The 13,150-nt window shown below is 31.2% G+C and overlaps 1 pseudogene; it reads left to right on the top strand.

Moving 5' to 3' along the window:
• Window positions 1-2,019, top strand: part of LOC107844208 — a 34,097-nt pseudogene extending 32,078 nt beyond the window's left edge.
• Window positions 2,020-13,150: the final 11,131 nt, after the last annotated feature.

The following is a 13,150-nucleotide window of genomic DNA, read 5'->3' as shown; positions in this document are numbered from 1 at the left end:
CGGGGCTACCAATGCTTCATGAATGAGTATGATATGAAGATGTAATGTTTACAACCAATCATAATGAATATTTTCATAACCAATCACATGATATATTTCCACAACCAACCACAATGATACATTTTCACAACCACATGATTCAATATCCATTTATTATTTATATTTCATCCATGAATTTCCACATGTCTCATATGCCAATAAAGTCTGAATATAATAACAATACACCAATGGTACCACATTAAATAACACAATACAATTATTCACATGTATTCAAGGATATCAATATTACATAAGACCCCATACGGTCAAACATATCACATAATATCTCAATTTCAATAATTACATCACATATACACCCCCACACGGGCACAACATATAGATAGCTATTTTTCATGAGTAGTTCCCACCCTTAACATGGATTTTGTATCATCATTTACTACCCAACCCAGTCTGAAAGAGTTAAGTCATAATCTACCTCGAAAATCGAAATCGGTCTGCTACACTTGAACCCGCGACCTTACTTTTCATAAACAATCCCGAACTCCACTAAAAATATTAAATATAAAATTTACGCATCAAGACAAAACCAATAACACCCATATTGACTACTTTTGGTTCGGGGTCAAAACGGACCCCCAAATAGATTTCCAAAAAAGAATGGCAAAATTATAACTTTACTTCAAAAACATACTCCCCATATTTTTAGAAACCTACAGCTAAAAACTCAAGTTAAATCGAGTAAAAAATGGAGTTCAAATCGAAGAAAAACCATTTTTAAGCTTTACCGGGTAAAATCTTTAAAATCCGAGTTAAAATCAAGAATCAGAATTGTTTTGAAGGTTAAATTGATGAAAAACTAGTAATTATAAGATAAAAATATTCTTCAAGTGAAAGGGGTGAAATTTGAATTTAAAATCATGCCCTAAGATTTTTGGGTTTTGAGGAATTTATCAAAATATTACTAAGAAAAGGGGTGAATTCTTACCTTAAATCCGTAATAAAATCAAGAAATGGGTGTTAATCTAGCTTCCCAAGCTCCCACAAACTTTACTTTTAAGCTCCCAAACTATTTAGGGTTTAACTCTCAAGAGGCAAGATGAAAAATGAGTAAAATGGACCCAAAAACTATTTATATAGTGCAGAAAATCTGCACTAAAAGGATAAAAAAAGCTGCAGTTTTTTTTTTTTTGTTTTAAAGTCCACTCCGAACTTCGATGAGGTGTTCGGGATTCGTTCGTAGTTCAATTTATGCAAACGAACTATTCAATCACATTAAATCAACGTTCCGAACGCGATGACGATATCAGATTTTCAAAAAAATGTCTTTTTCACAAAGTTGACCCCCGAAATTCGAAATTATAATTTTTCAAACCGAGGGTTGAAATGAGATTTAAAAGCCGTAAAATCATACCAAACATGCTAACGCCCTAAATTCGATATTCTGGATCTGCTGGCGAAATTGGATTTTCCATCCGAGGTCGTTTCGATCAAATGTAGGTCCCACACCCATATTTCCAATTTTCCAACTTTCCGATCAATAGGTCAAATGAGCTCAGGTGCACCGAAATCCAAACCAAAAGTCTACCTTGCCTAAAATCGATATTCCAAAACTGTTGACGCAGTTCATTCGGCCATCCGTTGCACGGATCAAAATATATACATATAAGTCCAAAATAAGGCTCTCAAAGTAATCAAAAACCACAATATTGCATAAATGATATCAAAATGCATAGAAAATTATGTCAATCACTTCTACACCCCAAAAATATCATAATGCAACTACAGAATGAGATAAAATAATTAAATCATATAAAATCATAAATTTCACATATTTCATCAAATTTTTAAATCGTTATAATTTATAATATTGGAAATAGGACTTCAGAAGAAGCTGCTGAAGGCCCAGTATATCTGGCTCTTACGTCTGAAGGTGGGCCTTCTGGCCAGTTTTTTTACCAGAAGAACATTCAAATACCATTCTTAAAAGGAAAACAATTTTTCAAATTTAAGTGTTTTTGAGCTACTTAGATAAACATGACATGAACTTGTAATCTTTTATTTTAATTTTAAACATTTATGGATTTAATTACCACAATCTAAAATTAATATATAATAATATTTATGGTCACATCTGGGAATACCCCCCCTACTCCCCTTCAACATACACCAAGAGAATCAATTTCAGCTTTTTAAGACCTTTTAACTGTACAGGAAATTCTTGAACTTGTTTTGTTGTGGTAATAAATGTGCGTTTGGTATGGAGGTAAATATCTTTTGAATTTCTTTTTCCTATTTTTTTTATGTTTAGTTGATCAAAACTTTTAGAAAATGTTTTTCTTTAGGAAAATAAGTTCCTTAAAAATAAAAAAAATGACTTTTTTTTAATGAAAATAGAAAAAATAAGTTCTACAAGTGATATTTTATATTTATTGTATCCTCTCACCTACTCAATGCCACCCAACTCCTACCCCTTCCTACCCCCGCCATCCCGATCGAGGCTTCACATCCACCCATCCCACATTTGTAATGTTTTGCTAGCTTATATATAAATATTTTTGAGATAATATTTTTTGCTTATTTAGTAGAAAGAATAGAAAATAATTTGCTTTTCAGAAAAATATTTACCACGGATTATAATTTCCTTCGTACCAAACACACCCTAAGAGCCCCTTTCTGTACCTATCCGAATTTTTAAGAAAAGGTATTTGTCACAGAATAATGTTATCGATAAATATATTTGGCACAAATTCACCATTTTTGTGGCATTTTCGTAATTTAGGGCGCGTGCCCAACAAATCCTCAACTTTCGCTACCCAACATACCATCCGAAGTTTAAAACTACCTCTTGAAACACAAATCACTACCTGATTTCCCTCAACCTTGCCCAACAATTTCGCTGACACAGACAAACACAACTCTATCTAAGACTGCTCTAATGTTAGCTGTCCAATCCTACCACCATTCTTCTTTTCTTTCTTCCGTTACTTGTCCAATCCCAACGGCTCCTCAAGACTCTTACTTCTTTATATACTTTTCTTCTTCCATTGTTTTGTTCTTCCATTATTGTTCTTTTTGTCATAATTATTCATTGTCAAACAACAAAGCATTTTATACTCTTCTTTGTTTATTCTATATAGTCGGTGAATTTTCATCTAATGAAAAAGTATTTTTATGTCGTTTTTAAGGATAAAAAATAAGGGATATACCCTAGTTGGCTTAAATGTGCAAAAATGACAATGAAAGTGAGTGGAAGCATATACCAAAAATCTGAAATGTATGAAAAAGCTGTTGAAGCTTTACACGAATAGAATCTTTATCTTCCATTAAATGCATTGAAAAAACTGAAATTATCCAAGGAATCTTCTGGGAGAATCATCTAGTCATTCAGCAGCGGATGAAAACAAAATTTTTTAAGCTATTTTTTTGGTTGAAGTTGTAGTTGAAAAACTATTGAAAGACTAAAAATATTGTTGTTAATGTCGTTTCGTTTTGTTCATGAAATGTAACTTAGAATCGGGTCTTGTTTGAGCCTGATTTTAAATGATTGGCATATGAAATATATTTTTTGGCCTGAAATGTAACTAAGGATGAAGTCAATTTTTGCACCGTTTTTTTTTAAAATTGATAGATGAATAAGTAAAACTATAGTCCTCCCACATCGTTTATAAAAGCAGTTCCATATAAACAATGATTATGTCACAAAAAGAATTCATCACCTTTTAGTTAGTTTTTAACTTCTTTCCCGTGCAATTCACTATTTTCATGCATTTTGAGAAGTATTGACAATTTGATACAAATAATCTTATTTCTTTATCATTAACATTTTGAATGCTTTTATCCATTATTTCATTAATTAATTAAGGTATTTGTGAATTTAAAATTCTATTATATTTGTTAGAGAAAATGGTTTATTACCCCCAACATTTAATCAAAATTTCAACTATACAGTCAATCTTTAAAGGAGACCTATTACCCTCTAAGCCTTTTTTTACCAAATTTATTAACCCCCAATTACTGACCTGTCAACATAAACCAATTAATAACACATCCGTGTATTTTATGCACCTGGGCCCACGTCGATATTCTCATTTTCTTTACAAAAAATATCCCATCTCCATTCTCTTTCATCCTTTCATTTTCAAGAACTTTTCATCTTCTTCTCTCCTCTCTCTTCTCTCTTAACACCTCGTTTCATTTTTTTTTTGTTTTGGAGATTGTTGTTGTAATTTATTTTTTTGCTTGTGGATTTTCAAATAATCATCTCTACTTATACGTGGTAATTCAAGTTTTTAAGAATTTCTCTGATTTGAGATTGCTTTGCACTGAAATTAATTGCAAGAGTGTTAGTGAAAAGAGAAAACTTTTAGGTCTTGAAATTGATGAACAAGCTGAAAATAAGGTAAAATTATCAAGGCATTCAGATAGACAAACTGTTCTATGCTGATATTTAAAGATGTGAAATTGCAAATGAAGTGAGTGATATGCTTTTTTGAAGGTTTCTACAGGGAAGAAAATCATAAGATTTGGTCACAAGGAAACTTAATAGTTTCTTTGGGTAAAAGGATTTATGTTGGTCCATTGCTCACAAATCTTGATTCTGGAAATTTTCAAATTTGTGGAATTGCCAATGGAGCCAATAGGCTTAAGTGTTCCTTTTTCTTTCTTTCTTTTTTTTTTTTTTTTTTATAATTTCTCAACTATGAAAATTGATGTTGAATTTATGATTGTGAAAAAATTTGATGTTGATTTTAATAGGTGTTGATTTGATTGTTTCAATTTCAAGAAATGTGGATTTGAATGATGATTTATGATTTGAGATTGAAAATTCAATCGATGTAAAATTAAAAGATTTTAAGATTCCACAAAATGTGTATAGAGCATTGTTGGAAGTTTATGTGTTTTACACTTGCTTTATAATGACTAAAATGTCTCATTGAAGAAGATAAGTTTGGACTGTTGGGGACACACACTTTAATAAATTAGAGAAATTAGAAATTCTCAATTAGAAAAAGAAGAAAGAATTGAATAATATATAATATAATATTTATTATATTATTAAAAATAATGATGTGGCAACTAGAAAATAAAGAATTTAAAGTGAAAAGAGTCAACTAACGTGCCTATGGACGGTGTAGTCACGTCCATTGACAGGTCAGCAATTGAGAGTTAATAAATTCGATAAAAAAAAGTTCAGAGGAATAATAGGTTTCCTTTAAAAGTTGAGTGTGTAATTAAAATTTCGACTAAAGATTGAAGGTTAATAAACCATTTTCTCTATTTGTTACATCCAGTTATATATGATGAGTTACAAAAGAAAAGAAAGAAAAAAAGTCATCTTCATGACTCACAAATCACACCTCTTCATCTCATAACTTTTGTTTTTAATTAGTATTAATAATAATAATAAATAAAGATTTGGTAATTTGTTGATCAGTTTTTAATAAGCTGATTTATTAAACTTTTGTTAATTAGTTGAGTTGAGATCATTCTAATGAATTTTTTTTTAACAGCAACAAGTTGTCTTTTTTGTGATATTATTATGATAGTAAGCTAAGATATTTTACTAATACTTCATCTATATCATATTACTTGGCATATGAAGAGTTTAACATATCCCTATAACTAGTATTTTATTGTCCAACACTTCGAATTTTTTTTTTGAAAACATGAAAACTTTTTTTAGACATGGAAACTTGGAAAGTGTCCGATTATGTTCATTAAACACGGGCACTTTTTTTTAACAATTATTTTTAGCAAAAACGTCAAATAATATAAGATAAGAGAAAAAGTAAAATTAACACACACACTTAACCTTACTTCCAACATCAAATCAATTTAATTAGTTTCAAGATCCATGCTTAGTTTTCTAAACACTGTCCAACGTATGAACTTGAATTTTCAAAATTAAATATGATTAGTTTCAAGATCCATGCTTAGTTTTCTAAACACTGTCCAACGTATGAACTTGAATTTTCAAAATTAAGTGTTATTATATTTACCTTTTTTTGAAAATTTCTGCGCCTCTCATTCTTAGCTCTTCCTTTTTTTTTTTTTTTTTTTTTTTTTAAGATATAAAGAATAATTTTGGAACATATAACTGGTTGGTATTAAAGTGTGAAATTGATGGCATTGACAAAAACATTTTAAATTCATTTCAAGACTTGAATAAGAACTTAAGGTCATCAATAGATTTTGTTTGTAGAAACAGTTTTCGGTAAGTTAGTTTTTCTTAGTAATATATTTTGCATTTTGATTGAATATTGTGAGATCTAGTGTTTGTATAGAGGTAATAACAAGACGAATATTAACTAAAAACTAAAAAGAACATTAACTGATAATAGGATAACATCCATGCCACCGCTATAATGAAAATAAAAAAAATACTGGAATAAAACAACAATAACAAAAAAAAACCACCTAAGTAGCATCAACACTGCACCTATCACCAACATGGTTGTGTTACAATGAATGAGGTTGTTCGATCTTTAACCAAAGTTTGAGAATTTGATTCTGGGTATGAAGAAAATTCTGTTGGAAGCGCTATCCCGACCGGATCCTACCCAGTGCGAATCTGAATTAGTCGGGTTCTAATGCAGAAACCGACCACCGAACAGAAAACCAAAAAAATAAATTAAAAAAACACCGCCCCTACCAGCCTCTCCACCATCATTCTTGTGGGCATTATTAACCTCCCGTATGTAGGCATGAAAACGATGCTCAACTTCCACGTATCTCGCTTAAGCTGTTCCACAAACTGGTTAAGGTCCACAACTCATCTTTCAACAACTTGATCAGTGACAGAGCCAAAATTTTTACTGAAGGAGTTTAGAAGTAAAATATGAACTAATTGAAAGAAGTTCAATATCTAATATATATATACATAAAAATATTTTTGATCATGTAAAAATAGTATAATTTTTCGACGAAGATAAACCCCTGAATTGTATGCAGATCCGCCACTGAACTTGATCTCCCAGACTGTATGATACCGTCTTCTCCTTCGGACCAGACATCCATTTTCATTTGAGGAAGAAACATGGTGTTTGTATTCTAAAAGGATTTGTTGATTTGTTTATTAAGCTAATGAATGAGTGATATTGTTAGGAAAAGAGGATGGGTGATATTTAAAGGTGGAGGAGTAGAATTGTGTTGCGGAATTAAAAGCAAATTAAAATCATTAAACCTACATACTCATATTCACTTACAATACTCATCAACATAAATATTGCTATTTGTAAACGTCACATTGGTCGTACAAAAGGTTGTGAATAGTATTAATATTTTGACGGTAGATCGTCAGCTATTAATCTCAAGAATTTTTCTATTAATCTCAAGAATTTTTCTATTTCCCAAATCTTATCAAAAAAACTATCAAATCTGCAGCAAAAATTTGAAAAGTTTTCTCTCCTTTCATGTCAAAAATCTATCACGAAAAATTGTTAGTAGGGATGTACAGATCAAATTATCAAATCAAATTGAATTGACGAATCAAATCAAATTAAAAAAAAATGACTTATGATTTGATTTGATTAGTTTGACGTTAGAAAAAAAATCGATCATTCTTGGTTTGATTTGGTGTTAACAAAAAAAAAAATCAAACCAAACTCGAATCAAACCGACATAATATATATACATATATAATATTCGGATTTTTTTATACATAAAATATTAATTATAATCTACTTTTTAAATACTTTTTCAACTAGTTTTAATAATTTTTAATAATTTGAAAGTAGATGTAGATATATATTTAGATTTGGGCCTTTAAGTTGTAATATTTGTTCATTCATTACTAATTAAATTATAAAAAATCTAATATAAACTTAAAACCTAAACTTTTCACTCTTCATCTCATTTTTTAGTTTCAAGAGAGTTTGCCGCTCCGTATTTTTTTATAATTATGATTTTCATTAGCACATGAGTGAAAACATATTTGATCTAGTTTTCAATCACAATATAATTGTAAAAACTAAAGATTATAAAAAAAATCAAAAAATTAAAAAAATCAAAAAATCCGAAAAAACCGATCAAAACCTAAGCCAAAAAAATCAATTTTATGTTGATTTGATTTGATTTATAGTTTTAATAAACCGACATGATTGGTTTGATTATTTTTTTAAATAAAAATCGAACCAACTTGAACTATTTACACCCTTAATTGTTAGAATCAATCTTACCTGTTTTACACTCATCACTCATCTATATTACTGTATCATTCAAGTTACTTTGTTATTTTCCTATTAATTTTGTGCACAAAAAGAAAAAATAGATAGAATGCACTGAAAAGTAAAGATAAACAAAATAAAGATGTGAACTAGATAAAAAGAAGACATTCAAATCAATTATCCAAGCATTAAACTTACAAAACTACTCCCATATCTATAAAAAAACGGATGTAGGGATCATCATTTGAAATAACAATCTGTACAGAGTCTTTACGACTGTGAATCAGTCTTGACTATTGTGAATAATTAATATGTCTAAAACGTCACCTTTTCGAAAATATTAAGTACGAATGAAATCTCTCCATCCGTTATATATTCTCGGCCAGTTCCTAATGCCGCAGGAATCGACTTGAGCTAAATGTACATGATCACCAAAACGACGGATGTGTATATCCGTCAGGGTGGGTGGGGAGGAAGTATTGGGTTACACTTTGTGGCAGCAACTATAAAGGGAAAAAAAGACATTACTCCAATATAAAAGAAATTGAATCTAAACTTAACTAACAAACAAAGAGTTTTTAGCGAAAAATAATTACCACTTTGTCATGTGTTATGTACGATCTTTAAAGTATAAGAGTGAAGCGTGGATGGGGAGATATTCTGGAATTTATGTGAAGGTTTTCATTTTTATTTTTTTTTTGCAAAATAGAGCTTTGTTTGTGAGTTTGTTGTGTAGTATAGGATTTTGTTTATGAGTTAGTTGTGTATTGTGGAGTGTGAAGTGATTATAAGGAGAGGGAGGGAGGAGGTGGGGTAGGTGTGTGGGTGGATAATTTTTACCTTCCCTCCAATTAAATTAATTTTTACTAAATATACTGTAAATTTTTTAGAATTTTCATTAATTTAGATTGACGAACCAAAAAAAAATTTGGGCAAGCACGTTAAAAAAATTTAAATTAAACGTGGAATGCTTGGTGTGAACCGTGACCTAAGTAACCTAAAGATGACAGTTGACCAATTTGTTGCAATAACATTCATTTTGTTTTGGTTTGCATAATTATTATATTCTTTATTTCGTATATGTATGGAAAATTTAATTTAATTTTCTCATAAAATAACTCAATTTTCATAAAATGCTAAATTTTTCAACTATTAGATTTACACTTTTTATAACTTTTATCATCAAGAATAGCCCATTTCCAAATCAAAATACTTCAACCATACTCAACTCCCATTGTATTTTCAACTTCAAAAATTTCAAAGTTAGTTAATATTTTCGTTGAAACTAATTATATTTAGGAATATTTATAAGATCCTTTTTCATGAGTTGTAGTGAAAAATGATAAAATATTGAATGTGTGATTTGTTGGATAGTTTAATTTTTGGCGAAATCCATTGCCAGATCCCTCAACTTGAATCTATCTTTCACTTTGCCACCTCAAGTGGATGTTGTTCATTTTAGGCACCTCAACTAGCCTACAGGTGTGTCATTTTGACAGCTTTTACGGAGTTGGCATGACACTTGTATTCCACTTATCCGAAGGCGCGTGAAAGCCCTTTTTCGGTTGATGTGGCGTCTAAATTAACCCACAAATAGTATATTGACCCATCTTCATTAATTTATACCTTCTTCCTCATTTTTATCCACTATTTTTTCAATCTAAAACTTATTTAATGGTGAAAATTATTAGAGAGATTTAAAAATTGAATAAACATTTAGGAGTTCGTAGATTAAATAATAAGCACCAATTTTTTAATTATTTCTCTTCTTTCCAAGAATTAAAAATAGACATGTTTTCTGCAAGAAGAGGTTTGATTGGATAAAATGAAGCTAAAAATAGGCAAAATTTGTTGTTGGGGTGGATGAAAAATTTTATTTTTCATTATCACTGTTGCATATCTTATTTTTTGTTCCCATTGAATATGTTGACTACATATTTTTTTTTTAAGAAAAACATTGATTTCTTTTTTAAATTGTTGTATTTAAAATATTTACAAAATTCTCTTCCTTTCTCATTGAGACTTGCAAAAATATATTTAGGAGAGGGGACCTTGGAGAAGATAATATTTTGAAGGGGGTAGGGATGGGGTGTTTGGGGAAGATGATTCGGGATGGGGGTGAGGGGCTGGGGTGTTTGGAGAAGATGATTCGAAGGTGGGGGTTGGGGTGTTTGGAGAAGATGATTTGGGGAGGGAGTGCTGGGGTGTTCGGAGAAGATGATTCGGGGGGTAGGAGGTGGGTGTCTTTGATTATTTTTTTAATTTAAATTAATTATTTAAAAATTATTTTGGTAAAAATAACAAATGTCCTATTTTTATTGGTCACTTTACACGTCATAGCACATGTCATACACACGTATCATATATTTTTGCTGATTGTGCAAAAGGTATCAAAATGACACATTCGTACGCTAGTTGAGGTGCCTAAAATGAACAACGTACACTTGAGATGCCAAAGTAAATGATGGTGCCAAATTGAGGGGTCTGGCGATGTATTCCGCCTTAACTTTTATCATCTACTTAATTAAGTTACATTAATTTGTAGGTTAAAAATAAGTGTTGACCTATAATAACTCTATTCCATTTCCCATTAACTTTCCAAATAGTTGAATGGTGAGAAGATTTTCTCTCCTCTTTTGTAAAAGAAATCCCTATTACTATTTTGCACTCATTAATCCCCTTTCCAAATAGAAGCATATTCTTTACTTTATTCTTTCTTGTTAATTCAGTTCATGTAACTAGAAATATAAAAAATTAGATTGCAGCCTCAGATTTATCCTATTGTGTTTCATTCATCATTCATCCATATTGCAAGTTTCTTTACTCTATTTTTTCCTCTTAATATTATTCAAATAAAATCAAGCACTAGTAAATGAAGAAAATAATATGGACAAGGCACATAAAAGTAAAAATTAAATAGAGAAGATCAAATAAGACATGATCATCATTCCATTACCCCAAGTTCAATTGTAGATTGTATGTTCGGGTCAGTATTTATAATAGAAACTTGTACAAAGTTTTTATAATTGTGATAGATTAACATATCTAAGAATCTCCTTCCTGAAAATTTGAACCAGGAATGAAATCTCTCCATTCGTTATTTATACTACGCCGGTTCCGGATGTCGCACGGACCAACTTGAGCCAAATGTACCTCAACATCTAAATGTCTTATCCTTATCATCGTCAGGTTGGTGAGAAGTATTGGTGAATGCTTTGAGGAAACCACTATAATTTTAAGAAAATGAATGTATTAAAACTGAAATTAAGAAAAAACAATGAATCATTAGTGATAAAGAAAATATAAATTTACCACTCTATCAAGCGTCATGTACGATCTGTGCAATGTAATTCTAAAACATGGAAGAGGGAGTGATTTCAGATATACGAGAATGAAAGTTGTCATTTTTTCATAATGAGAAGGGGATTTTGTTTGTTAGAGGGTTTGTTATGTATTGTGGAGTGTGGAGTGTGCAGTATGAGTTGATTTTAAGAAGAAAAAGAGTCCTAGTTTTTTCTTCCAATATTATTAAGCCTAGTTTTTCCTTTCATTAAATTGAAATTTATCACGATCCAAAAAGGGGGTCATGATGACATTTATCGCAGATCAACCTTCATAAGTAAGACAATAACCCAAACTAGTAAAGAAAACATGAAATTGACAATAACATACATCAGGGAGAGACTTCTAGAACGAAGTTAAGTCAAACACGAAATATAATTAAAATGAAAAACTTGAAAAAAATCTCATAAGTTCCCAAAATATGGTGTCATAGTGTATAATATCAAACAACTAAAAATACACACATCTATCTCTGATAACCAAACAAAAGACAAGTAAGAATAGATGAGGTTCGAATTAGCTCCGAACACTGCAGCGAATCAGTACCTCAAAGTCTAAAATCTCCATACAAAAACAACCGCTACGGGAGGTGCTCGTACTAGGATGTCATGACCTGAACTATGGACTAGTCGTGACGGGCATCTCAAGCCCACCATGAATTAGAGACCACCCCCTTAGCCTAACCTCAAGAGCATTATAATCACAATAAAGAGGAAGCCAACCAAAAAGTAATAAGAAGATGAATAGATAACTCAAAAGAAGACTAAGAGTGAAAACAACAACCAACCCACGCTTGTCACAATAGCCTTTAAAATTAGAATAATAATTAAGTTGGAACATGCCCCTGACTATGACCTAAGAAAATAATCCAACATTACTAAGTCAATAAAGAAGATATAATAAAATGATATGGACTTTCTGTAATACACGTGTCTTTTCTTAGCTTGAAATCATCTCAAAGATGTTAGAACTTGCTTTGAAATACAAATATATTTTTGTACATGTGGTATTTTTATGATTTTCATTTTCCATCACATGAAAAATTGAATTAGCTTTCCAACAATACCAATTTTGTCAAAATCTGACATCGAAGGAGAAAGTTTTGGCCAAAATAGAGAAGGCAGTAAAATCGCCCAGATGCGACGGTAAGGCCGACGGACCATCGGACTATCGATGGACCGTCGCCCATGATCGTCACAGTAAGACAGTGGGAACTACCTTCTGCCTAGAAGTGCTGGCCCAGGCCGACAGACCATAGGACTAGCGATGGACCGTCGCTCAGGCCGTCGAAAGAGAAACAATGAGGCCACCTTTTAGATAAGATGCGACGGTCAGGTTGATGGACCATTGAAATTTTGACGAACCGTCGCCCAAGTTGTCGTATCCAAAACAGGGAGATCCCATTCTGCCTAGAACCGATGGTCAGGGATAACAGACTATCAACCCAGCAACGGACCGTTACACCCACCGTCGCAGGTCGCGATTAAACAAATTAAAGCCATTTTAAAAGGGGCTTTTTGGTCATTTACCACCCACTATATATATATACCCAATTATATCCGATTTCATCTATTTGGTTCATTATTACTTCATAACCAATATTAGGATTTCTCTCAAACATTAATCTCCAAGAACAAAATCCA

This window comes from Capsicum annuum, chromosome 10 (assembly GCF_002878395.1).
Source record: "Capsicum annuum cultivar UCD-10X-F1 chromosome 10, UCD10Xv1.1, whole genome shotgun sequence".
Classification (NCBI taxonomy): Eukaryota; Viridiplantae; Streptophyta; class Magnoliopsida; order Solanales; family Solanaceae; genus Capsicum; species Capsicum annuum.
The sequence above is the reverse complement of the archived record's forward strand: the minus strand, read 5'-3'. Positions and strand labels throughout refer to the sequence as shown.